The sequence below is a fragment of the Lygodium microphyllum genome, chromosome 17, assembly GCF_053477565.2.
Source record: "Lygodium microphyllum isolate KBCC chromosome 17, Lygodium_microphyllum_v1.1.10, whole genome shotgun sequence".
In the NCBI taxonomy this organism is placed as follows: domain Eukaryota; kingdom Viridiplantae; phylum Streptophyta; class Polypodiopsida; order Schizaeales; family Lygodiaceae; genus Lygodium; species Lygodium microphyllum.
In genome coordinates, this window is record NC_141151.1 from 126,128,585 (window position 1) to 126,154,559 (window position 25,975).

A 25,975-nucleotide genomic window follows, 5' to 3' on the forward strand; every position below is an offset into this window, starting at 1 on the left:
AGACATACAATCACACATCAAATATAGATCCTCTTTGATGTTATCAAATTGGCATTTATTCCTATAAATCTAGATATTCTGTAGATAAAGTCATTGCATCTAGTTCCAAATTTCTAGAGGAATCACATAAATTTCTCATAGTAGGAAGTATCCCAACAATCATACAATTAATAATAAAGATGTGTACTATTTTTGTTTCTTTTTCCATATCTAGTACATAGTCCATTACATATACCCATTTTCTAGCATAAAAGCTATCCATCCTACTTGGCCAATGAGTTATGTGATTGTGCTTGGTTCCATGCTCAAAAAGGATTTTAGTTTTCTCAACCCAAACCCTAACAACTATACATCTTGATTGGCTAATGAATCATGTGATTGTGCTTGGTTGCCTACTCCAAAGGTTGCCAATCAAATATCTTTATCAACCCAAACCCTATGATGCACTTGGGGAAATCACCATGTATAAAAATGTGCATCATTTGAGTTCAAAAGAAGGAAATATTAAAAAAGAAAGTCTTATAAATATACATTTAAAAAAATGAATATTTTAAAACATATGAATTTATTCCATGTTTTAGAGCCAATAGAGTAATCCCACTAGCTAAGGTTCCTTGTTTTGTGGGTTTAAAGTTTAGAGTCATTGGACGTGCGTAGGTCAATGGCCACTTTTGCAACTTGCATAGGTCAATTGACCTATGCATGTCTTGGCCCTAATTCCCCTTTCCATTATTTCATCATTACAACCTTCTTTCTCCCTATTTAAAAAAATATTGAAACACACCTTTTTTCATACCCTTCTCTCTCTCTCTCTCTTTCAAACATGAGTGCATGTGCATGTGCACACACACTATCTCTTCTCATACTTGAAGCCTGAAGTTACCATGGCATCTTTATCACTCTCCCACTAAACATGCACCAAGCTACCTAAAGTTTCAAACCTCTATAAATCATAAAGCTTCAATTTGTAGAGTGAGATCATCCCCTTGATCCATCCTCTCTCTCTCTCTCTCTCTCAAACATGCATATCCTCCCTATTGGAAACTATGAGGAAGACGAGAGACGAAAGGAAGAGAAGAGAGAAGAGGGATATGAGACACCGGAAGTGGAACCCTAGAAGTGTGTCAACTGAGCACACATGATAGGAATATATAGAGGGGACCTGGGGTACGGTACCTGGGGTGCTATATATAGACAGACTATATATAGCTAACACCCCCACTCAAATAAAGGTCCCTTACTATGGATGAAAAAACCCTTGGGGGCTCAAGGGAAAAACCCACAACTCTATATAGGCCTACCGTTATATTAATATTCAAAATATAAAATTACAAAGTTGAACTTACAAGAGCCTATTCATAGGCATCAAAGGAGCTACATCACTTGTGAATTACAACATCAACGGAGAAGGAGCTACATCACTCAAGAGCTACATCACTCCTAAATTACAACAGCCTATTCAGAGGCATCAAAAGAGCTTTATCACTCCTAAATATACAACATGTAAAATAAGGATAAGGGACATCACTTCAAAAGATAAAATCTCCAAGAAATTCCTTCAACTGAACTTGGGATGTAAGCAATATATCTGTCACATCAAAATTTAAAGAAAAACATTACAGTGACATTAGAACAACACAAGGTCTATAGAGACGGTTCGCGACGCCGCTCTATAGACAACATAACACATGTGGGGCCCCATGAACAGAATATAAATAAAACAATTTGTCATCAGCTGGAATATAGACGCTCATCAACTGGAAAGAATATAAACGAAATAATGTGTCATCAGTTGGAATATAGACAACAAAACATGAGCTGGAATAACTCAACAGCTAGAATAAGGAATGAAACATCAGCTGGAACAACTCAACAGCTGGAATAATAATGAAACATCAGCTGGAACATTTCAACAGCTGGAATAAGAATGAAATGAAATATCATCCCATCAGCTCGAAACATTTCTTATAAACAAAGCGTGTAATAATTTTTTATAATAATGAAACGTAGCATGAAGAGCCAAAAATCAGCTGGAAGAAACATTGGATTACTTACCCACAATGTCCAAGAAATGCAAAAGCATAACTGAAGTTACAATGATCTTCATTTAATATTGGCCACTGGCACACCTTGAGCCTGAAGATTGTAGCAGAGGTTCTCAAAAGATACAACTAACCTGTGCTGCCTTTGAATAATCTGTTGTCAACAAGCTTATGGATGTATGGTACGTTCCAAACTCTGGATGAGGTTGCACAGCTTGCAAGGCTTCACAAAATGACCTCAAGCTGAATTCAGCTGTGAGCAATCTGCAAGCACACTTAGCTTAAGCAATGATTGACAATAATTAAAATCATTCAGAGCCAATTTTAGATATTCTGGCATAGGATGGCGCCTTATGCACCACATGAATCCAGTCATTACAGCTCTATATGCAGCATCATATACACCTATGCAGCATCATATACACCTGGAAGATCGACCACGTTGATATGGCAAAATCCGAAATATAGCCCCTCCAAGATGCCTATTAGGACAGAAGCTGTCCATGTCAGCTTTCTGATGACAAACACTTTACTACGTTTTTCTTTTTCCTCAGATTCCTCCATGACAATAACCTTTGTATGTCTTCTTTTGATGAGGGGTCTGGCAAAGTACTTCAACCTGAATGTAACCAATGAGGCCTGGATGTGCTGCCCATGTGCCATCATGCCCAGCTTTTACTTCACATAATTTGTCAGCTCTTACCAGGGCCATAGCTGCCTCGTTTGCTTTTGCATGATCCTTGATGGGAATTTGAGCAGCCATCCCTCCCATTGCATGCACTCCACGTCTATGGCACGTTTGAATTAGCAACTCAGTATAGCTCTTCATGAAGTGCTGGCTCATGCCGACAAGAACACGGTCAGGAAGGAGCCTGTCTAGATGTCCCTGGAAGGTTTTTACATAGCTGAAGATGTAATCCCAACGCCCGCAGGGCTCACCCTGCATCTAATTATCTACAGCAGCAGCTTTCTGCTTTTGCCCTTCTACAAGCTTACAAGTTATCTGGTGTCCTTCCACAGTCTTCGTAGGCTCTTCTAGAGCACGCTTAACAGACTCTGCTGACTTGTATATAAAACAAAGCATATCCTTTTGACTTACCTGTCTGCTTATCAAACCCTAGAGGACCTTCTTCAATTTCTCCGTACTTGGAGAACGCAGGCAGGAGCTTCTCAGCTGGCATGTCATGGGGAACATTCGCCACATAAATCTTGCGCCCACTGGTAGATGTTGCCTGTGCAAGTTGCGATTGAGTGGACGAAGGCCCCGTGGATGCAAACTGACAGACACATTGGCGGCCATCGATCTTCTTGCTAGGCTCCTTGACCGCGCGCTGCGCGCCGTCCCTGTGCTTAAATGTGACAAAGCCATAGCCCTTACCTTTGCCAGTCTTCTTGTCGGGGATGACGAAGACTGACAAAGCCGTAGCCCTTACCTTTGCCAGTCTTCTTGTCGGGGATGACGAGGCATTCTTCGATGTCACCGTAGGGTCTCTGCCCTGAGACTGCCATGGTTTTGTCAGACGCCAGAGGTGGCATCAGCAGCAACAGCACCTCTAGCAGTCAGAGGCACAATGATGGCGTCCGCCTCTATAACCCTTTCCTGTCATCGTCCTCCTCTATAACCCTTTCCAGGAGTCTCGTGGCATTGCCTTTGACCTACGGTCCGTCAACACCCTCTATCGCCTCCCCTCGTCTCTTGAATTCCTCTTCCCGGAGGAGGTCGCCGTGCATCACCGCAACTGGAGCGAGAACTTAACCTACTACACTGGCTGCGGCTACCTCAGAGTGGGCTGGAGGCAGGGAATTTGACCTGCGGTCCGTCAACACCCTCTATCGCCTCCCCTCGTCTCTTGAATTCCTCTTCCCGGAGGAGGTCGCCGTGCATCACCGCAACTGGAGCGAGAACTTAACCTACTACACTGGCTGCGGCTACCTCAGAGTGGGCTGGAGGCAGGGAGCGAAGGCCGCCTTGAGAGTCTCGGAGGAGGTCTCCCAGCCGAGGACATGGACAAACAATTTCCGGTGCGAGGGGCCTTTGTTAGCGAGGTCTTTGATCTCCTGCAAGATATCGGCATGATTCATGGCTGCTTCTTGTAAAAAGGTCCATGAGCTGCTCCTTGGAGAGAGGCTCCATGAGAGAGTGGTTGTCCTCAGTGCAGACCTCATGAGAGAGTGGACGTGCTCACCGCAGACCTCACTGTCAGACTCGCCGCCCTCCTCACAAGACAGCAATGCTCTCACCTCGTCTCCGGCAGTGCAGCTGCTGGATTGGGAGATGATGCCAACAACATGTACCGGGCGTAAACACTAATGTTGGAAAGCTCTTTGTGATGTTGTAGAACCTCGCTATGATACCATGTTGGAAACTATGAGGAAGACGAGAGACGAAAGGAAGAGAAGAGAGAAGAGGGATATGAGACACCGGAAGTGGAACCCCAGAGGTGTGCCAACTGAGCACACATGATAGGAATATATAGAGGAGACCTGGGGTGCTATATATAGACAGACTATATATAGCTAACACTCCCTTCCTCTCTCTACATCGACACTGAATAGATTGCTCCATAAAATCAGTGAAATGCTTTGTTGTGTTGATGAATGCCTCAAAGTTTAGATAAAATATGGATGGTTCTAAAGTTTATTTTGTATATTTCAAGTCTGGTTATTTGTTGTCAATAGAAGATGCTCTAGCCTTATTTGGTAGAGTGGCACAATAATACAATTGGATATTTTACAAGCAATCTTTACTTGCAAAAGACCATGTCAATGAAGATGACTTACCTCTAATTTTTGAAGGGATTATTGTTAAATATGCTTGAGTTAATGAACCTACCTATATAGCCTTGATTACACATATACCTTGGTGTTGTATTGACATGGTCACATAATCAAGTAAACTTAGTTTTGGTTTAATGCACACACTTTTTTATTATGCAACTTCCAAATCTACATTTATGGGTATATTAGATTATTTATGAATGTCCCCACAAGCTATCTTTAGAGGTGAAAGTACTAAAGTATTTGTGCAATGATAGACAAAAGTGAGAGAATTGAAAGTTGTACATTTGCAGACTTTAGTAATCCCTCAAAGTTGGTCTTTTTGTTTGCTATAAAATTGCATGTGAAACACTAAATGTGATGTAATGATACTATGTTGTGTAGTCCTATAGAACCTAGTAAGGAAGTGTTAAGCATGATCTAGTTCCTTCTATAGCTTTGATACTGATTGAAGTTTTGGAGTTGAGAAAGGAAGTATTCCATATAAAATATTGCTTGCACTACAATATATAGGCCTTATACGGACGTTAAAAGCAACGAAAATGTAAATAAAAATATTTATCCCCATTGTCGTAAAAAGCATCGTTATTGGCGATGCCATAGAGCACTTGATATCAGCATCGTTATCAGCGTCAGTATTTGCATCGCAAATGTGACGCTGATGTCAAGATTGTGGGAGAGAAGGAAGGAGTCTCACTTGTAGCTTTCTTGCTTGCACAATGGGGGAATACACACAGAGGTGGAGGCTGAAAACCGTTTTTCTCTTCTTAGTTGTGTAAGCCAAAAGAACTCAAATACAAAGAAATAGAAGAACCCTATATATGGGTCTCAAACCAAACTCAACTAACTAAGGTGGCATACTAACTGAGCCACGAACTAGAGTAGATAAGGATAGCTATCATGTAGCTATTATTCATGGGCGGTGTACCAACCGCATCTGCAACTGACAAGTCGGTGACATAAATACACAACAGTCACCCTGGCGTATCACGAGTGGAGCTCGATATCTCAACACTCCCCCTCGAGCTCAATCCCAATTCCTGCACACCAAGCAGGTCTCTGAACTTGCGCAGCTTCTTTGCGCCCAATGCCTTCGTAAATATGTCAGCTACCTGATCCTCTGTGCTGACATAAACTAGATCAATAAGACCTAGTAAAACCCTCTCCCGCACATAGTGATAATGCACCTCAATGTGCTTTGTTCTAGCATGATAGACTGGGTTATTTGCCAAGTGTATACTACTCATGTTGTCACAATAAATGACAACTGGTCCATCTATAGGCTGATGCATATTATAAAGTAGCTTATGCAACCAAGCTACCTCACATGTAGCCATTGCTGCACCCCTGTACTCGGCCTCTGTGCTCGACAAGGCAACTGTAGGTTGTTTCTTGCTGCTCCAAGTGACTGCAGCACTCCCAAAAGAGAACACATATCCACTGGTAGATCGTCTATCAGAAATGCTACCAGCCCAATCAGCATCAGTGTATCCATGTAACTGTATCTGAACCCCAGTCTCATAAAATAGTCCATATTGCAATGTGGACTTCACATACCTGAGTATGCATCTAGCCGCATCCAAATGCGGTTTCCTTGGAGCCTGCATAAACTGACTTACCAATCCAACAGCATAGCTCAAATCTGGCCTGGTAATAGTTATATAAATCAAACTTCCTACTATGCGTATGTACATAGTAGGGTCTTCCAGAAGCTCACCTGCATCTGCGCTCAGCTTCACATTCTGCTCCAAAGGAACTGAAATAGGCTTACAGCCTGTCATCCCATATTTGGACAGCATGTCCAATCCATACTACCTCTGCAAGAGTTGTATCCCACTTGGTGATCTAATCACCTCAATGCCCAAGAAATAACGCAGCTCTCCCAAATCCTTCATCTCAAACTTCTGCTTCAATAGCATTTTCACATGAAGGATATCTTCATCACTGTCACCTGTCATAATCAAATCATCAACATAAATGACAAGTAGCATAATACCTTTCTCTGTTTTTCTCACATAAAGTGAGAAATCTGCCTTGGAAATCTGAAAGCCAATAGTGACAAGATACTGTCCTATCTTGTCAGACCATGCTCTAGGTGCTTGCTTCAAGCCATACAAGGCTTTCTTCAACCTACAAACAAACTCAGGATGAACATCATGCACATAACCTGGTGGCTGCTCCATATAGACCTCTTCTTGCAAGTCACCATGCAAGAAGGCATTCTTTACATCCATTTGATGTAAAGACCATTCCTTTGATGCAGCCATAGCAATGACTGCTCTTACGGTTGCCATCCTTGCAACCGGACTGAATGTTTCTTCATAGTCAATGCCATATGTTTGTGCATACCCCTTGACTACTAATCTTGCCTTGTATCTGTTCACAGAACCATCTGCATTGTGCTTCACTTTATAAACCCACTTACAACCAATTGCATTCTTACCTTTAGGCAAAGGTACCAATTCCCATGTAGCATTTGCTTCCAAGGCATCCATTTCTTCATCCATGGCTTTCTCCCATTTTTCTTTTCCCATGGCTTGCTCAAAAGAAGTGGGTTCTGGTTCATGTATCACTTTGACCATATATGCATAGTGAATGGCTGTAAATCCATCATATTTCAGCCTATCCACAGGATACCTAGCTCTCGTGGACCTGCGCAAAGTAGGTTCACTCCCAGGTGCTCTCAAAATATCCTTGGTTTTCCTTACTCCAGGTGTAACAATAGAAGGAATGCCCAACTCATCATCAATGCTATGTTCTGAGCCACTGGATTCACCATCCACATAAGAGTGACCTGCATTCACATCAAACATGGGCTGATCAACCTTCTCTTTTCCTTTTCGTGATACCTGCATACCACTATCTGCATTGCTTTGAGAAGATTCTCCTGATCTCAATCTACCTGTCCATGGTGAAGAATGTAAACCACTGCTAGAGGATGCTCCAGGTCCACTAATATTTTGTGACTGTTGCTGTGAATTCTGTGCAGCATTACCATTTTGTGCATCTACATCATCAATCACATTTACTGGTTTATACCAGCTACTCATCTCATCAAAAACAACATCTCTGCTCACTGTAAACTTACGAGTAGAAGGGTTATAGCATCTATACCCTTTTTGCTGCAGAGAGTAACCAATAAAGATGCACTTCTCAGCTTTTGGATCCAACTTGGATCTCAACTCATCTGGCACATGTACATAGGCAATGCAACCAAAAATTTTCAAATGAGAAATATCTGGTTTCCTACCAGTATACCTCTCCTCTGGAGTCACTCCATGTATTGCTGCAGTGGGAGTCCTGTTCATTATGTAGACTGCTGTAGCAACTGCTTCAGTCCAATAAAAATCTGGCAAGTCTTTTTCATTGAGCATGGCACGAGATACCTCTCCAATATGCATATTTTTCCTTTCTGCAATTCCATTTTGTTGTAGGGTATGACTGCATGAATATTGCTGCTTTATGCCATGCTCCTGCAGGAACCTTGCAAACTCATTTGAGAGGTACTCTCCCCCTCCATCTGACCTTAGGCATTTTATCTGCAGGCCTGTTTCTTTTTCAACCATAGCTTTAAGAGTTTTGAAATGCCCAAAAACTTCACTTTTCTTTTTCATAAAGTACACCCAAACTTTTCTGCTATAGTCATCAATAAAACTGACAAAATAATGATAGCCTCCAAGAGATGCAGCTTTAGTTGTCCACACATCAGAGTGGATTAATTCCAATGGCTTCTTACTCTCTTGAACATGTCTAGGAAATGGTTTCCTTGCCTGTTTTCCAAACTGGCAGGCTTCACATACCTTATGCATTTCTACAACCTTGAATTTTGGCAAACCTGCAACAATATTTTGGGCCTGCATTGATTTAAGTCGTTGTACATTAACATGACCAATGTGTTTATGCCAGATATCAATATCTGCAACTACACCGGTCCCATGTGCAAACATTGCTGCACTCAATTCAGGCATGTCTGCATCCAACGTAAACATTCTGCCCTTCTTCTTTCCTTTTGCTATCAAGCGACCTTTATTTTTCATATCCTCAACAAAGCATCCATGAGGATTAAATCTGACCTGCAAGCCCTGTTCAACCATTTGACCAACAGAAACCAGATTCTTGGTGATATTCGGGACATGAAATACATCGGGCAGGTATTTATTTTTCCCATCCTGCATAGACAAGGGAATTTTTCCAATCTGCACAATAGGATGTGCAGTATCATCACCAGTCTCCACAAATCCTGGTTTTTCCATTTTTCTTGCATCCTCCATCCATTCTGCATGACTTGTCATGTGGTTTGATGCACCTGAGTCAACATACCATACATCATTGCTTTCTTCTGCACTTGTCACAGAATTGTTCATGTGCTGCACCATAAACAAGTGCTCATTTCTGTCATCACCCTGTCTACTAGAAGATGCATAATTTCCTTGTTGCAGTTTTCCACTCATGATGTCATTCTGCTTTTTATAGCAGTCTTTAGCCATATGACCCATTTTACCACAGTAGTAGCATTCAACATTACTGTTTGCATTTTGGCCTCTTTGCCATCCACCACGACCTCTTTGGCTCCCCCTGCCTCTAGAGTTACTACGTCCTCCTCCATAGGACTGGTTTTCTTGAGTTTGCTGCATATTCTGATTTCTGCCACGGCCTCCAAATCGGCCTCCTCTACCTCTGCCTCTACCTCTTCCAGCATTTGAGTAGAAGACAGCTTCTTTTGAAGTTCCTCCTAAAGAAGATGCATCACCATTTCTCTGCTCCTCAGAAATTAGAAGAGCAATCAACTCCTCAAAATTAGGAAATCTTTCACGAACTGAAATGGATGTCCGAAACTGTGCATAATCCTTTCCTAGACCATTCAAGGTCACAGAAACTAAATCATCATCTTCCACTGGCGACCCAATGGAAGCAAGTGCATCTGCAATCTTCTTCACCTTCATGTGGTAGTCATTGATGCTCATACTTTCTCTTTGCACATTATGCAACTCTTGCTTGAGCTGCATTTTCCTGGCTTGCGTATTTGTGCTATACATTTTTGACAAAGTATCCCATGCCTCCTTTGGCGTACTTGCATCTTGAATATGCACAATCATAGAGTCTGAAATGCTGATAGACAGCCAATACATAACTTTCCTGGCTCTCTCATGCCATGCTTTAAATGCCTGCATTTGTTGTTGATTGGGAACATCAGGAAGAACTCGTTCTTCTTCATTTCCTGCAACAAATTCCCAATATCCTTTTCCCATAAGGAAATTCGTCATTCTAAACTTCCATGCTTGGAAGTTGTTCTTGTCAAGCTTTTTAGTGACAATCTGTGAAAGAGAATCAGATGCCATTACAGAACACTGCAAAAAATTCTGTCACTGCAAAAAACACAGCTTCACCCTCACAAGGGAAAATCTGCAAAACTGGCGAAAGTGGTATTTGACCACACAGTCACTTCCTAGTGACGATTTTGCATCAACAGGCAACAGGGATGATTCTGTAACTCCCAATGTCTCTGCACACAAGCATACGATGCAATCTTTGTGGTAACTTTTCACCGACCTGTAGAACAGTGGTCGCACGCCATAAAACAGGGCCTTTTCCTGAGTGCGTGCAGAAAACTTCCGCCTTCAAAATAGGCCCCGAAATGGCCTCAAATCCAAAAAACAGGGTAGCCAGAGCTAAAGCTTTCCCCCGCAGCATACACTGCCCTCTTGCTTCACCGCGAAGGGCGTCTCTACCTGAGACAATGCACTCTTGCAATTTCCGGCTGTGCTACCTGCAGAGATCTGCTCCCAAAACAGAAAATGAAAGCAACACTGCTCCTCTTACCAGAACACCGTGAGCTTGGCTTGCTTTCTTGAGCTCCTTACCACGAACAAGGCTCTGATACCATGTCAAGATTGTGGGAGAGAAGAAAGGAGTCTCACTTGTAGCTTTCTTGCTTGCACAATGGGGGAATACACACAGAGGTGGAGGCTGAAAACCGTTTTCCTCTTCTTAGTTGTGTAAGCCAAAAGAACTCAAATACAAAGAAATAGAAGAACCCTATATATGGGTCTCAAACCAAACTCAACTAACTAAGGTGGCATACTAACTGAGCCACGAACTAGAGTAGATAAGGATAGCTATCATGTAGCTATTATTCATGGGCGGTGTACCAACCGCATCTGCAACTGACAAGTCGGTGACATAAATACACAACGGTCACCCTGGCATATCACGAGTGGAGCTCGATATCTCAACAGCTGATACTGACGCAAATAACGATGCTAATAACAACACTCTGTGACACTAATAATGATGCCAATAATGACGTGTGCAGGTAAATTTGTGACACTAATAGCGATGGTAACAGGTAAAAAAACATTTTGTGGCACAGCAGCCACATATATCAATGTACACTTTATTTAGGCCATACAAAATAGTTTCTGCACTGTGTACAATGCTCGTGTAAACAAAAACAAAGTGTACTTAAATCATAACACTGATACATGAAATAAATACATGATCGCATAATGAAAGCGACTAATATAATCATGAAAAGATATCACTACTACATAGAAAATGTCTACACAGATCATGTGACAAAAAAAGAAGGGTGTGTGAGCTTCAGAGATCCAAGGGGGAGCTATATATCCTCGCTATCCAAAAGCTCGTCCCGCTAAGCCGTAAAGGAGCATCAAATGGACTTTGCAAAAAAAGAAACAACTACACATCTGTCCACCATACAATAATGCATTCTAATTAAACATGGTAACTATGGACAAGAAAGATGAGTGACTTACAGGGCCTATGCGTCTATGCAATCGGTCGATCAATGCAGTGAGACCATGCCTCTCTGTATATCGAGTCTCAAGGCCGGTCGAATCGCGATTTGTAATGGAGTGTTGCAAAGAAAAGAAAATACTTCCTGTTAGAAACATGCTTGTCAGTACAAAGGATATTGAAAAAAATAAGCAAGCAAAACAAAAGAAAAACTTACAAAGTCCTCCAGATATATCCTATGGCTGCCACTCCCAAGATGATGGACCACTCCGGCCTCTAGTCATGCCCTCGCTGCCTCGCATTGCTGACTCCAACGTCCTTGAGAATCTGTAGCCTCCTCCCTTAGTCGTCGGCGCTAGTCGTCCACGTCTAGCCACTCGGGCTTTGCAGTCCCACTCTTGAGTGCCTTATTGCGTACATTCGATCGTCTGTGTGACATATATGCATGCATGCAGTCCATCATCTAGCCCGTAGAAAATGTATCTATTGTGGGTCTAGAACTGGAAACTCCTCATACAAGAATGCTACTATGTAGTCCTTGCTCCCCTCCGATATGTTTTTACAGTGATCTAAGACGTTGTGTCGAAAAACTTGTTGGCAACTCTCTCATGCAAGCCATCACCCTCCTCCCCTCATCATTCATGATGATGGCTCTTGACCTATCATTGACAAGATAGGCATATCCCTCTAGGGTATGCCTAAGATGGGTCCTCTCCCACCTGTGTTCACGCTCCTGGGCATATCCAGGAAACCCTTGTACATCCGGTGTACCGATCGAGGTAGTATCTATCGGTGTAGCACCCATAGGGGTGCCACCTATAGACGGTTGAGCAAAAGCCGCCGGAGTAACTGGAGTAGATGTCCCCACAAGTGCGACAAATCCTGGAGGTGATGCAACTCCAGTAGAACGACGAGACAGAGACACCATGCCCGTGCCTCTACAGCAACCACCTGAGCCACGCTCCCTAGAACAGCCACAAGAGCGAGGAGTCGCACCTGTATCCCATGCCAACAGCCATGGACTCACTGCCTCTGTATCTCTATAGCATCCCCCTGACCCTGATGCACTCTCTCACTCTGGCCTAAGTCTGAAGCATCGACCTTGTCTGCTCGAATCTGAAGCATCTGATTGCGCCAAAGTAGATCTAATAGAACGGCTTGATGATGTCTGAGACAACTCCAGTATTAGTTGTTATAGCATTGAACTGGCTGAAAACTCTCCATTACAATTATGGAAATCTAAGCAAGCATTTATGCCTATGTGATCATGTATTGTTTTCTACAAGTCATGACACATGGCTAATGTGATTCGATGATGTTTGTGGCCTAAGATTGCTTCAATATTACACAAAGAATTGTTGCTTGAAACTGTAGACTATAATTTGTAAATGGTTTTGGAAACATACATATATGTCCTACATGGAGTGAATGAAACGTACTTAGCATGCTACTCAATATGGTTGTTAAGACATATGTTCAGAGGTGTTTTCCATGTTTTTGATTTGAGAAATTGATTTTTCTAGTCAACATACTATCATAAATTTGAGGACTCAATTTTTCTCGTGTAAAGTGTATTTGGTGTATAGGGAGTTAGACATTGTCTAATTCAGACTGCCTTGAATACATAGATTTGCAAAGAGACAAATGTTGAAAGGACTCATAACATAACTCAAATAGTGGGTGACAAATTTGACAACAATAACTATGCTATGTGGAAGTTCAAGAGGGAGAACTTTCTCATTGGCAAGGGTTATTAGGACTTGGTTACAGGTGTAGAAGCTAAGCCCAAACTCTTTGACATGAATGTAACTCTTGATTAGCTTAGGGCACATTGATGAACATGGATCGAGAGAGATCATAGGGTGCTGCATTGTCTATCCCTATGTATTTCTAGTGTTGCGGTTATGCAAATAATGAACTGCAATTCACTAAAGGATTCATGGGATATTCTGATAACATACTATGGTACTACGCTAGTGCTAGAAAAATACAGTTGAAGCAAAAGTTTAACATGATGGTCAGGAAAGGATGGACCATTCACAATTATGTGACTGAGATAAAGACTATTGTGGATCAGCTAGCATCCATGACTGAGGTAGATGATGAGGATTTGGTGGTTGTGATCCTAAATGCTCTAGGGAGGCCTGAATACAAGTCCTTCGATATGTGAATTTCTATCAGGGGCTGAAATGCATGACTTTAATGAACTTGTATGCTTGGTTATCCATGAAGAAGTGAAATTGGGGTTGACTACCTGCTCAAGTAGCTCTAACAATAGAGATGAAGCTTTTTAGTCTAATCAAAGAGGGCGTGGTCATTGTGGCAAAGGTTCTAGCTATGGCAGGGGAACTCAACAACATGCATCTCAACATGGACAAGGTCAGCAATAAATTATTGATAGAGGTGGTAGATACTCCCCATGTGAGGGGGAGATCTTAGTCTAGGGGCAGCGGATCTTGGAACACTCAGACTACTCATGAAAATGCTAATAAGGATAAAGATTTCCATTAATGTGGCAAGCATGTCTACATTGCAAAAGATTTCTGGAAAAAGCATGCTAATCAAAAGGGTAGAAAGCAAGGACACTATGCATCTTCTAGTAATGCAAAGCCTAAGACTAGTGAGAGATTGTGTTTGCTATAACAAATATATGCAACAAAGATAATTAATGGGACCTAAAATGGGCTGGCCCTGGCTAAGGCACTAGCCCGACCTCATGCCCTCAACATACAATGCCACCTCATCGCCTCGTGGGCCAGGAGCATCTGTTGAGGGATACACTATCCTAAACACTAATTAGTGCATGTTTATAGTCTATAATCCAACAGATGTTTCCTTTTCTCATCTCCTCATAAGGAGATTATACATATATTGGAAATAAATGCCACATATCACAGACACAAGGGGACCCCACCGGCTGATTGTCGTGGCCCTACTGCAGCTCTCGTACATCTTGGGGATTGGCCCCTTGATGCGCTGCTTCCACACATAGACACATTCCAAACAAAATCCCCTCTTAGTTCCAATATACCTAACGTTCCAGAAATGCACTTACCCTCACTTATCCATCCCCTTTGACCCACAGCCTAGACGTACAGCTCGCTCTCTCTACGGGTCAAGTCCTAAAGAAACCAAGTGCTATGCATCCAGGAGCTTGTAATTGATATCATTTAACGATGCTTGATGCAAATGTGTATATGATAAGTGCTCAAACAATTGAAAAACAGCCTCATGCCTTGTGCAAATCCATTCTTTTCATGTTTCCATACACTAATGCGTAATTGTTGTGATGAGAGAAGACATCGAGCCTTACACTCATGCTGTACTTCCCTTTATTTAACTTAACGTCATCCTATATGAATATTTCATCAAATACATCAGATTTTATATTATGTTTTAGCATTCAAACTTCCCTCCTCCCCTACTGTTTAAGGTTTTGTGTCGTTGCATAGGTAAAGGGGTATTTTTATATGTATTTCGCACGAAATAAGTAATAAATACTCACAAAAATATATAAATGGGGATAACCTAAGGAAAACCCTCATGATTTATCCCCATTATACACTCAGAGACACATTCATAATTTTCCATAATTTTTCTCGTCCGTTCCCTATTTTTCCCATTTTAAAAAATAAATTTTCCTATTTTTTGTATTTTTTCTTATTTACTATCAATAAAATTAGAATTATTTTAGAGCAATCACTCTTGAGTCTTTAAATAGCAACCATGTAGATTTTATTGGTGTTTTGTCTCATACTTTTTCCATTTTAAGTCCAAAAATCCCATTTTTACTCTAAAAACCATGCTTTTCGGGTATTTTCCATTTATTTTTCACACTTTAAGTGTATATTTTCTGAGTTTTTTATTATGAAAGTCTAAAACCAATAGAAAACAACATGTCCATCAATTTTCAGCTGATATGAACATTGCTAACCTCATCAAATGTGAAAAAAAAGCCATTTTCTTTGTAAAAATGTCATTACCGTGTATCTTTTATTATTTCAGGTTTTGAAACTTGTTGCGGGTCTGCAAACCAGGGCCCATTTGATGCTCAATTTCCTCCACACTACCATCTTCATCCCACCTTTAGTTTGGAAGAAATTTGGTACCATGCCAGATGAGGATTCACCAATCGGGCTTCATTCTTCTTCACACGTAGGAATTGCCCCTTGCAGGAGAGAGAGAGGGAGGAGAGAAAAATAATGAAATCCGATCTCCACAATCGGGCAGCCATTTGAGGAGCAGTCTAGAGCAATGGGGAGCGAAGATCAAGAGTAGAGCATGCATGTAATCAGTTGGGGGGGTTGCTTATAGACCCCATAATCCATCTCAATGATTGGCAAGATGATGGCGCCCTCTCCCTGCTCACACTCGTGAAAATTGGTGCCCCCCCCCCCCCCCCCCCCAAATTGGTTTTTTTGATTGGGCTTTCTAAAGGGAGCCCCCAAGGGTCATGCCTTTTGGCTCCCTTAAAGTCCTTTCACACTTGGTCTTGTCCTTGGCCTCTTAGGCGCTCCCATTTCCTCGTCTGATGTCCGTTTCGAAGTTTGAAAAATCCTGGGCATCCATCTTGAGGTCCTCCACTACCGGGCATCCCCCAGGGTCTTGTCTAATACGCCAAAAACTTATCAAAATTCACCAACTGTCGTCGAGTGGGTCTTTTAAGCCTTTTATGGGCATTACCGCTTAAAATCGTACTGATTGCCACCGCCGCCTTCGATGAATATTTTTCCCCTGAAATTTAGAATTTTTAGCTATTTTTAAGCTGTTCTAGGCATCAAATATCATATGTCATTGGCAACCAGGGGATAGGGTGACTCAACCCGTTGAATCCCACGAACAGATCTGCACAAAACCACAACCACAAAGAGCATCAAGCTGATACAAAATAGATACACAATAAAACACAACATAGCTCTCACCCTACCCCCTTGTCAAAACCAAGACAAGAAATCCACGAGGAGTAGGCCTAGCATAATCTGACAAAAAGTCGAAAGCTAGTCACTAACCAACTGCTCCAACAGAGTCGAGCTAAAGAGAACCATCAAAGAGGTCATCCTCAGTGGTGGTCCGAACTACCTACCTAACTAAGGACAACTCGACTAGGAGCTCCTACTAGGTGAGGACTCCTAGAGCCTGATCAACAAATATTATCTTTTAACACATTGGGTTTTTAGCCTTTTATTTTCCATACTCGGGCATTTAAAAAGGAGGGAGCTAAGCGTAGTGACAGAAGGAGAGCAAGGCATCGGCCCTAGGTCCTATCTCGGTACCCAAGAACCTACCAATCCTGCGCAAGGGGACACTTAATCCTTTTCTAACGCTCACATTTATTTTCACTCCAACCTTCTTTTATTCTTATTTTTCTACTACAAGCCACCCCTAGGAAGACAAGGCATCGGTCCTAGGTCTGACTCGTCCCCAAGGACCTACCAAGCCTTTGCAAGGCGATAAACAACAGCTCGAGGATTTTTCTTTCTTTCCATTTCTATTTTTATAGGGGTTAGAACCCCTTTTTACACACCTCCATATATTCATATATTATCTTTCATATACTTAGGGTTTTGTCTCTTCCATCATTATTTTAGTAGGCTTCTCTAATTGCCTCACAACTAACAGGAACTCCTAGAACGGTCGCCTAGCAGGTCAGCAGAATAGGGTCACTAGAACTCCCATCTAAAACAGGTCTTACAATGGTTGACAATGCCTTGCAGGAGGCAATGACTACTCCCAGACATACAGAGCCTAAACCTGGGACTTTATGCCTTGATTTCCGGTCCCCACCAAACAAAAGAAAGTAACCCTTACCCGCACATAGATCATTAATTACTCAAGGGAAAAGACTCTGAAAGGGGATGAAACCACCTGGAATGGCCACAAGAAGCTCCTTCATAGCAAAGGCTCCCTTCAACAACTTCGTTAACTTATAGGATGCAATCACTACAACAAAAACCCATTAGCTGTACCTGCACCAAACAGACAAATGGCCCTCTTGTCCTAAAGAAATAACACATTGCACTGCAAACTAGCTGGTCCTCTTGGCCTAAAGGAAGCATACATTACTAACTTTAAAGCAACTGGCCCTCCTAGCCTAAGGAAATAGAGCATTAAAACCTGAAAACAACTGGCCCTCTTGGCCTAAAGAAATCAAGCAAACCTGCTCATATAGATCCCTCCTCGGAAGAAGGCAGATATACAAACACATGCTCCACTCCAAGGGGAAAGACAGGACGCTCATCCCTAGAGTAAATGCATCAAGTTATGACCCATATCTCTTGCATATGTGGCAAGAGGCGTGCACATAACATGTTGTCGAATCAACCTATGGGTCCAGGTTCATAGTGGTAGATGGGTCTCGGCTACTCTTCTCAGTACCCATATCAACCATCGCCTGCCATATAACACATGTTCTGATAACATTCCCCACAAGTGACCAGGTCCCACCTCATTATCAACAACAACATGCGGACTAGGACCACGGTTGAAAAAGAGGTCCTCCTGCTAATGAATCCGCAAACTGATTCCAATAACATGGAATGAGCTGAAGACATATGCTCTGAAATTCATTAAGTAGGGTTATAGCAGTTCAATGATATCTACAAAGGAGAGGATTCCGAACTGTATATGTCCCATTAAGTTGATTTAAGATCAGCTGGGAATCCCGTTTTACTAACAAGAGCCTAATGCCACATTTCTTGGCAATATTCAATCCCATGATCAGGGCTTTATACTCTGCCATGTTGTTAGTGAATCCCACCCCGAGATAAGTAGCTAAGTTCAACGTAACTCTACATCAGGAATCTCGGATAATGAGGGCTCTATAATCTGCCATGTTGTTATTGAATCCCACCCCAAGATAACCAGCTAAGTTCAATGTAACTCTACATCGGGGATCTCGGATAACGACTCCAACACTCCCTTTTCTATTAGGCCCCCTGGTGGACGCTCCATCAAAGTATAACGTGTACGTCCACAATGGGTTTACACAACCAGCCACCATCAGGAACTCCTCTATTCATAATTATGATAATCAAAATTCAACATATTTAGAGGATGAACTGACGGCTCCATTCCACCTTCTGCATTAAACTCAACAGAGATGCTCGTCAAAATTTGTAAACAGTGAAGGAAGAAAACTTTAATCTCCCATACAAAGGTATCATCTTCTTGCTCAACCACTTTGTATCCCTTGCTCCACCAAATAAGCCTCCCCTGATGATATCTTTGCTCTAGATATGGGTGCTCCAAATAAGGGATTAACCACCCCATCAACCAGTTTAAGCTCTCCTGCAGGTCTCAAATCATCCCTAGCATGGACCTGCAATGCATTTAGCACGTTAGAATATTTAGACATAATAAGTTTTAATCTTATTAAGATTAACCTTATTCTTAAATTCCACTCCTTGTAGATCAGCTAATAAAATCGTGGACTTATTTTTACCTATCCGAACTATCTTGTAAGGGCCATCGCATCAAGGTTCCAGCTATCCTTGAAATAGCTCCCTACGCACAGCGTAATATAGAACTAATTGCACTTTTGTAAAGGTATACTTCTTTGCCTTTAGATCATGTAACCGCTTCATCCGACGTTTAGCTACCTCCTGGTGCAACAAACTCTTCAATTTGAGCTCGTCCAAGTGGGCTATAGTCATAAACCGCTCAAATAAGGCATCTTCATCACCCAAAGAATGATTGATTGCAAATATTATGGTCGGCAAATCAATTTCTAAGGGCAAGAAATGGGGTGTGGCTAGTGGCTCGTTAAGATGTCATATTATACACCCAAACTGCCCCATATAATTTTGTATCCCAGTCCCGTTTCTTTTTAGAGACTATCTTGGATAGGATACCCACAAGCTGCTTATTGGTACTTTTAACCTATCCATTGGCTTGCGAATTATAGGGGGTCATCTTTTTGTGCTTAATGCTCCATGCTTCAGTCAGGCTTCTAATTACCTTATTCAAAAAGTGAGTTCCACGGTCCGATACTATTTCCTTTGGGGGACCAAAACGGTAGATGATCTGCTCAAGTAGGAAACTGGCAGTCTCTTTTGCATTATCTTGCCTCGTCACCCGTGCTTCTAACCACTTTGTAAAGTAATCAGTTGCTACTATAATGTATATTTTCTGAGTAGTAGACGACAGGGTAATAGGTCCCACAAAATCAATGCCCCACTTCTCAAATGGAAAGATAGCCATAATAGGCGTAAGTGCATGCTTCCTATTTTCTCGACTGTCATGTCTTTGACATGTATCACATCTCCTAACATAGGTCCCACAAAATCGATGCCCCACTTCTCAAATGGAAGGATAGCCATAATAGGCACAAGTGCATGCTTCCTATTCTCTTGACTGTCATGTCTTTGACATGTATCACATCTCCTAACATAGGTCCCACAAAATCGATGCCCCACTTCTGAAATGGAAGGATAGGCATAATAGGCGTAAGTGCATGCTTCCTATTCTCTCGAATGTCATGTCTTTGACATGTATCACATCTCCTAACATAGTCAAAGATAGTGCATTATAGTAGCATACCAAGAGGGAATAGATGCCGTATCAATCTTAAACAATGTTTCCATGTCACTTCCTTCAGCCCACGACCTCTTTTGGCTCTCCGAAATCCATAAAACACTTGACAATGCTCTGAAGCTTTGGTGGCTTGCTCTTAATCTCGTAATCAAACTCCTTTAAAGTGATTAACCACTTTGCTAAAGGATCAGGCGGCTGTAACTTATTCAACAACAATCAAAGCCCTTCCCCCTTCGTATAAAAAACGACCCTCTCATAATGATTGTTGTGCCTGAACTTCTTGGTCGCAAATACCATCACAAGGCACAACTTCTCCATATAGGTGTAGTTAATTCCCGATATGCCCAACTTTCGACCAGCAAAAGCTATCGGATGGTACCACTTTTCCTCCCAAATTGGGGCCAAATAATAGCTGATACTATACATAGTTGCTGTTGAAAATATATAGAATATTTCACCCCTTTTAGGTGCTTTTAAAACAAGTGCTTGGTAAGCTCCTGCTTTACATCGTCAAAAGATACTTTCCAAGAAACACTCCATGAAAACTGAAAATTAAGGAACAATAGGTTGTCAATGGCAACGTTCTTTCTGCCAAGGCATTGATAAACCTGCGATAATACCCTGCCGATGACAAAAAGATATGCACTTCCTTTGGAGATTTTCTTGAACTCCTTGCGTACTCTTGGAGAAATTTTAATCAATTGCGGGAGATTCACATTTGGTTTAACTTCGCAAAGAGAATTTGGTAGGTCAAAGTCATGGTAGTTAGCCAAAGTTCTCTTCTCGTGCCAAACCATTTTTTCCTTTGGTTGTTGGACCGCCGGCTTTGGTGCCTCTTTTTTTACTTTTGTCTTCTTTCTTAGCACCTCTCTATCCTTCTCGCGATCTACTTTATCGTCAACAAGCCTTAGAGGTCCACCTTCCATATTCGGATTCAGGACTCGCTTTTCCCTAGCATCTTGTTATCACCCTCTTTAATCTTTTTCCCTCTTGTTATGGCTCGTAGATTAGAAGTTTCAGCATCATTGACACGTACAGCCTCAATAAGACTGACTCCATTGCCATGAGACAACTCCTCTACAACAGCCTTTCCTCGTTGTAGTATTTGTCTTGGTCCCTTATCTTGCTTGAGATTATTCCCTTGTGCGCAATGATTAACTGGAATAGGTTGTTTACTTCCTTGTTAGAGAGAACTGATCTTACTCCAACAAGTAGCAACTAAGTGGCCAGACTTTCCACAAATATCATGTCTGGCATTCGGGCAATTCCTAGGGAAATGTTGGCCACCACATCACTTACAGCTGAATCTTGAGGGGCCACCCTCTTCAGGCGTCGACTCCCTATTAAAACCTATCGCTTCTTAAGGAAATTAACATCCACAGCTATTTGTTGATACTGTTTAAAAATCATATTGGTGTAGTGCTTCATCATGCCCTTAACTTCACCGAGGACATTAGAGGCACTCGACTCGTAGCTGCGATCGTCAGTTTGTCGTCCCATGGGCCTAACCACTTGATTAGGGATTGGCTATTGACCTACTAGGACAACATTAGGATTCATTGTTTGGCCCCCACTATTTAGTGAGGCCGCCTGACTAGCCATGGGCATAGTCATGCTAGGAGGAGCTGGTAACATAGGCAAAATCGGCATGATCCCTCCTCTCCCATTCGCGTTTGACATGGGATCCCCTTGACTCCCATTGGTCAAGGCCAAGTTATTATCATTCCAATTTATCCTTGCTGCATAAGTCACTTGCAAGCGTGACTCTACTCCTTCTGCTTGCGTAATAGCAGTATCAAGGTCGGCCAAAACAACACTACTCAGCTGCACCTAGATATTAAAATCCAATCCATGTAGGAAATATTGTAACTAGGCAGCCGCTGGAATAGGGATATAAGTATTTAGTTTACAAAGAACCTGCTTTAATTTCTTGGCATAGACCTAGACATTCTCATTTGGCTCTTGGCGTGTTACATTTAAGACACACAACCAATATTGTCCACCCTTCTCAGGGGAAAACTCTCTACGTAAAGCCATAAAGAATTGGGCACTGCTAGTTATGGTTACGGCTTCGAGACCTTGGTACCATACTACAGCTCTTTCTTTTAACGTCATGTTGAAGAACATCATTAGGTGTCCTTCATCTTGGATTCGATAATTGAACATGAGTGTTTGAAACTCCTTAATGTGGAGTTCTCCATCTTCTTCTGCTAACCCATGGAAAATGGGTGAGGATGCTCCTAACACCGACAAATTTGGTGTCCCTGTTGGAATTGCGATAGGTTGTGCCATGGCTACAACCAGATTGACAACAGGAGTTTGTGTAGGTAAAACTACACCGCCACTTGTTGTGGGTTGATTAACTGGAAGTAGGGAAGTACTAGGACTTCCACTTGCACTCGAAGAGATACTTGTAACACTAAGGTTACTAGAACCACTGCCACTTATGTGCAACGGGCTGCTCCTTTGAGGAGAATAATGACTTACTATCTCCGATTTCCGTCTAGCTCTTTCAGCACGTTTTACTTTTTGTATTTCGGCTTGATGGTCCTTGTCAGAGAACATAAACCAACTATTTGGTCCCTAGAAACCCTAGATTCAAGAACCACCACTTGTTGGCGGCTCCCAGCAGGCGCACCATTGATAGGACCTAAAATGGGCCGGCACTGGCTAAGGCACTAGCCGGACCTCATGCCCTCAACAGACAACCCCACCTCACGGCCTCGTGGGCTAGGAGCGTCTATCGAGGGATACACTATCCTAAATACTAATTACTACACGTTTATAGTCTGTAATCCAATGGATGTTCCCTTTCCCCGTCTCCTCATAGGGAGATTATACATATATCGGCAATAAATGCCACATATCACAACCACAAGGGCACCCCACTGGCTGATTGTCGTGGCCCTATTGCAGCTCTCCTACATCTTGGGGATTGGCCCCTTGATGCGCTACTTCCACACATAGACACATTCAAAAAAAGCTCCCCTCTTAGTGCCAATATACTTAATGTTCCTGGAATACACTTATCCATCCCCTTTGACCCACCGCCTAGACCTATAGCCAGGTTGCTCACTCTCTCTATGTGGGTCAAGTCCTAAAGAAATAAAGTGCTATGCATCGAGGAGCTTGTAATTGATACCATTTAATGATGCTTGATGCAAATGTGTATATGATTAAGTGCTCAAACAATTGAAAAATAGCCTCGTGTCTTGTGCAAATCCATTCTTTTTATGTTTCCATACACTAACGTGTAATGGCTGCGATGAGAGAAGACACCGAGCATTACACTCGTGCTGTACTTCCCTTTATTTAACTTAACGCCATCCTATATCAATAATGGAGCAAATACATCAAATTTTATATTATATTTCAGCACTCAAACTTCCCTCCTCCCCTACTGTTTAAGGTTTTGCCTCGTTGCATAGGTAAAGGGGTGATTTCATATGTATTTCTCACAAAACAAGCAGTAAATACTCAAAAAAACATACAAATGGAGATAACGTGAGGCAAAACCTCATTCTTTATCCCCATTATACACTCAGAGACACATCCATAATTTTCCATAATTTTTCTCATCCGTTTCCTATTTTTTCCCCTTTTAAAAAGAATTTTCCCTATTTTTCCTTATTCATTATCAATAAAAATGGAAGAAAACTAACATTATTTCAGAGCTGTGGCTCTTGAGTCTCTAAACAGTAACCATGTAGATTTTATTGGTGTTTTGTCTCATACTTTTCCCATTTTAAGCCCAAAAATCCCATTTTTACTCTAAAAACCATGCTTTTCGGTTTTTTCCCATGTATTTCCCACACTTTAAGTGTATATTTTTTGAGTTTTTTATTATGAAATACTAAAACTAGTAGCAAAATCTGACATGCCAAAAAATTGTCAAAATTCACCAACTATCGTCGAGTGGGTCTTTTAAGCCTTTTTCGGGCATTGCCACTTAAAATCATAGTGATTGCTACCACCGCCTTCGATGAAGTCTATTTTTTCCCTGAAATTCAAAATTTTTAGCTATTTTTAAGCACTTCTCGGCATAAAAAATCATCTGTTAATAAGCAGCAATGAAAGTCTAGTGATGTCTAATATATATATTCTGGTTCTTCAAATCACATGACACCACGTGGTGAGTGGTTTGATGAGCTAAAAACAAGTGGTAATGCCTATGTATGTATTGGAGACGATTCTCAACATTACATAACACACATAAGGATTGTTCTTTTGGTTATGCTTGTTGGTAAGAAAAAGCACTTGTATGATGTATTGCATGTACCATTGATCATCAAGAATTTGTTATATCAATAGGTCAGATGGCTGAGAAAAACCTGTAGGTATGATTCAATAGAGATAGAAAAGAAAAATAGTTGTAATATTCCTTAATAAGTTGGGAAATTTTCTGGTTTGTCTTGCTAGTTGTAATACCGAGAATTAATTGCAAAAAATTTAAATATTTTAAAATTCATTGAAAATTGAAAAAAAATCAATATAAATCCATAAAAATCAGAATTAAATTCAAAAAAATTATAGAAAATTCCATCAATGCATTTGACTACTTTTGGAAAATTTTTATAAGCTAAAAAAGCATTGATACATGATAACCCTATTATTTTAAGGTCAAAATGTTAAATTTTTACCTAAATTCATAAAAAATTTATTTTAATTTTTAAAAATATGTTAAAATTTTACTAAAAAATATAAATCCATTGTTGAAGCCTTATGGTTCAATTCTCACTCAAGGTTGATTGCGAAAACCTAGTTATTTAATTTGTTTTTAAAAACCCATAATAAATCAAACATTTAAAAAAAAAACACACAAACACAAACACAAACCATGAAAAAGAACATATAAATAGCAGTAAAAATAATAATAACACCCAAATACTAATCCAAAATAACTAAACCAAATATGACCCAACTAACCTCGCCTTCATATTTCTTTTTTAAAAGAATAAGGTGTTTCATTGTTTTTCAGTAGTAGCTTTTGCTTTTTTATTGGACTCATTATATCTTGGGATCCATCCGTGCACCCTCCATCTCTTGCATATGTGTAGAGGTCATGCCGAATTTTTTCTAGAATGTGGATTGTTTGGGGTGGTTAGTCAATTAGTCACGTTTGCGTGTGCTTATTCTAGTTGATTTCTTTTGATGGATATTATGTTGTTTTGTAGGCATTCCATGTGATTATCTGTGTGTGTGGTATGTATGTAATCTATCTGAATGGCGTCTCAAGCTCCTCCTCCAGTCCAATACATCCCATTGGTCTCTCACAATTATTCTTTATTGCTGGAGTCTAAACTTGTTGGCAAAGCATGCTTAACAAAGTTCATCGCACTCTCATTACCAGTCGTCCCAGAGGATAATGATACTTGTGATCAGTTTCTAGCCTCTTACAGTACGAGGTCTGGTCTTGTCAGAGGAATAGTTGTCCAATTGACGCCTAAAAGTTTGGGCAAGGCTCTTGTTGTTATCCTATTGGGTAGACTCTTTCCCTACTACTAGAGAACTGTTCTCGAATGAGGATATCCTTAAATTGTTGCAAAAGTAGACATAGGATGTGTTGGATCCCAAGAAGGTTCTTACCACTTCTTGCATTAGTGTCTCCATGATCTCCAATCCTATGTGGAAGCAACTATGCCAGTTCCTTCAGGACATGTTTATGCCTGCCAAGACACTCTCTAATTACCTCTTAAAGGATTTTTTTATTGCTTCTAGAATCGTGTTAAAAGGTATAACAATTGTTTGGAGTTCTTACCTTCGGTCCAAAATGGAACAACACTTTGTTAGAGCTACCAAGGGTAATGTAACTAATGTTACATTTGGATCCTATCTTTATATCTTTTTGGCATATGCTACCCCTTTGA

At 41.2% G+C, this 25,975-nt stretch overlaps 1 pseudogene; it reads right to left on the minus strand.

The window, feature by feature from the left end:
• Nucleotides 1-2,779: 2,779 nt before the first annotated feature.
• Nucleotides 2,780-25,975, minus strand: part of LOC148022330 (UBP1-associated protein 2C-like) — a 123,716-nt pseudogene continuing 100,520 nt past the window's right edge.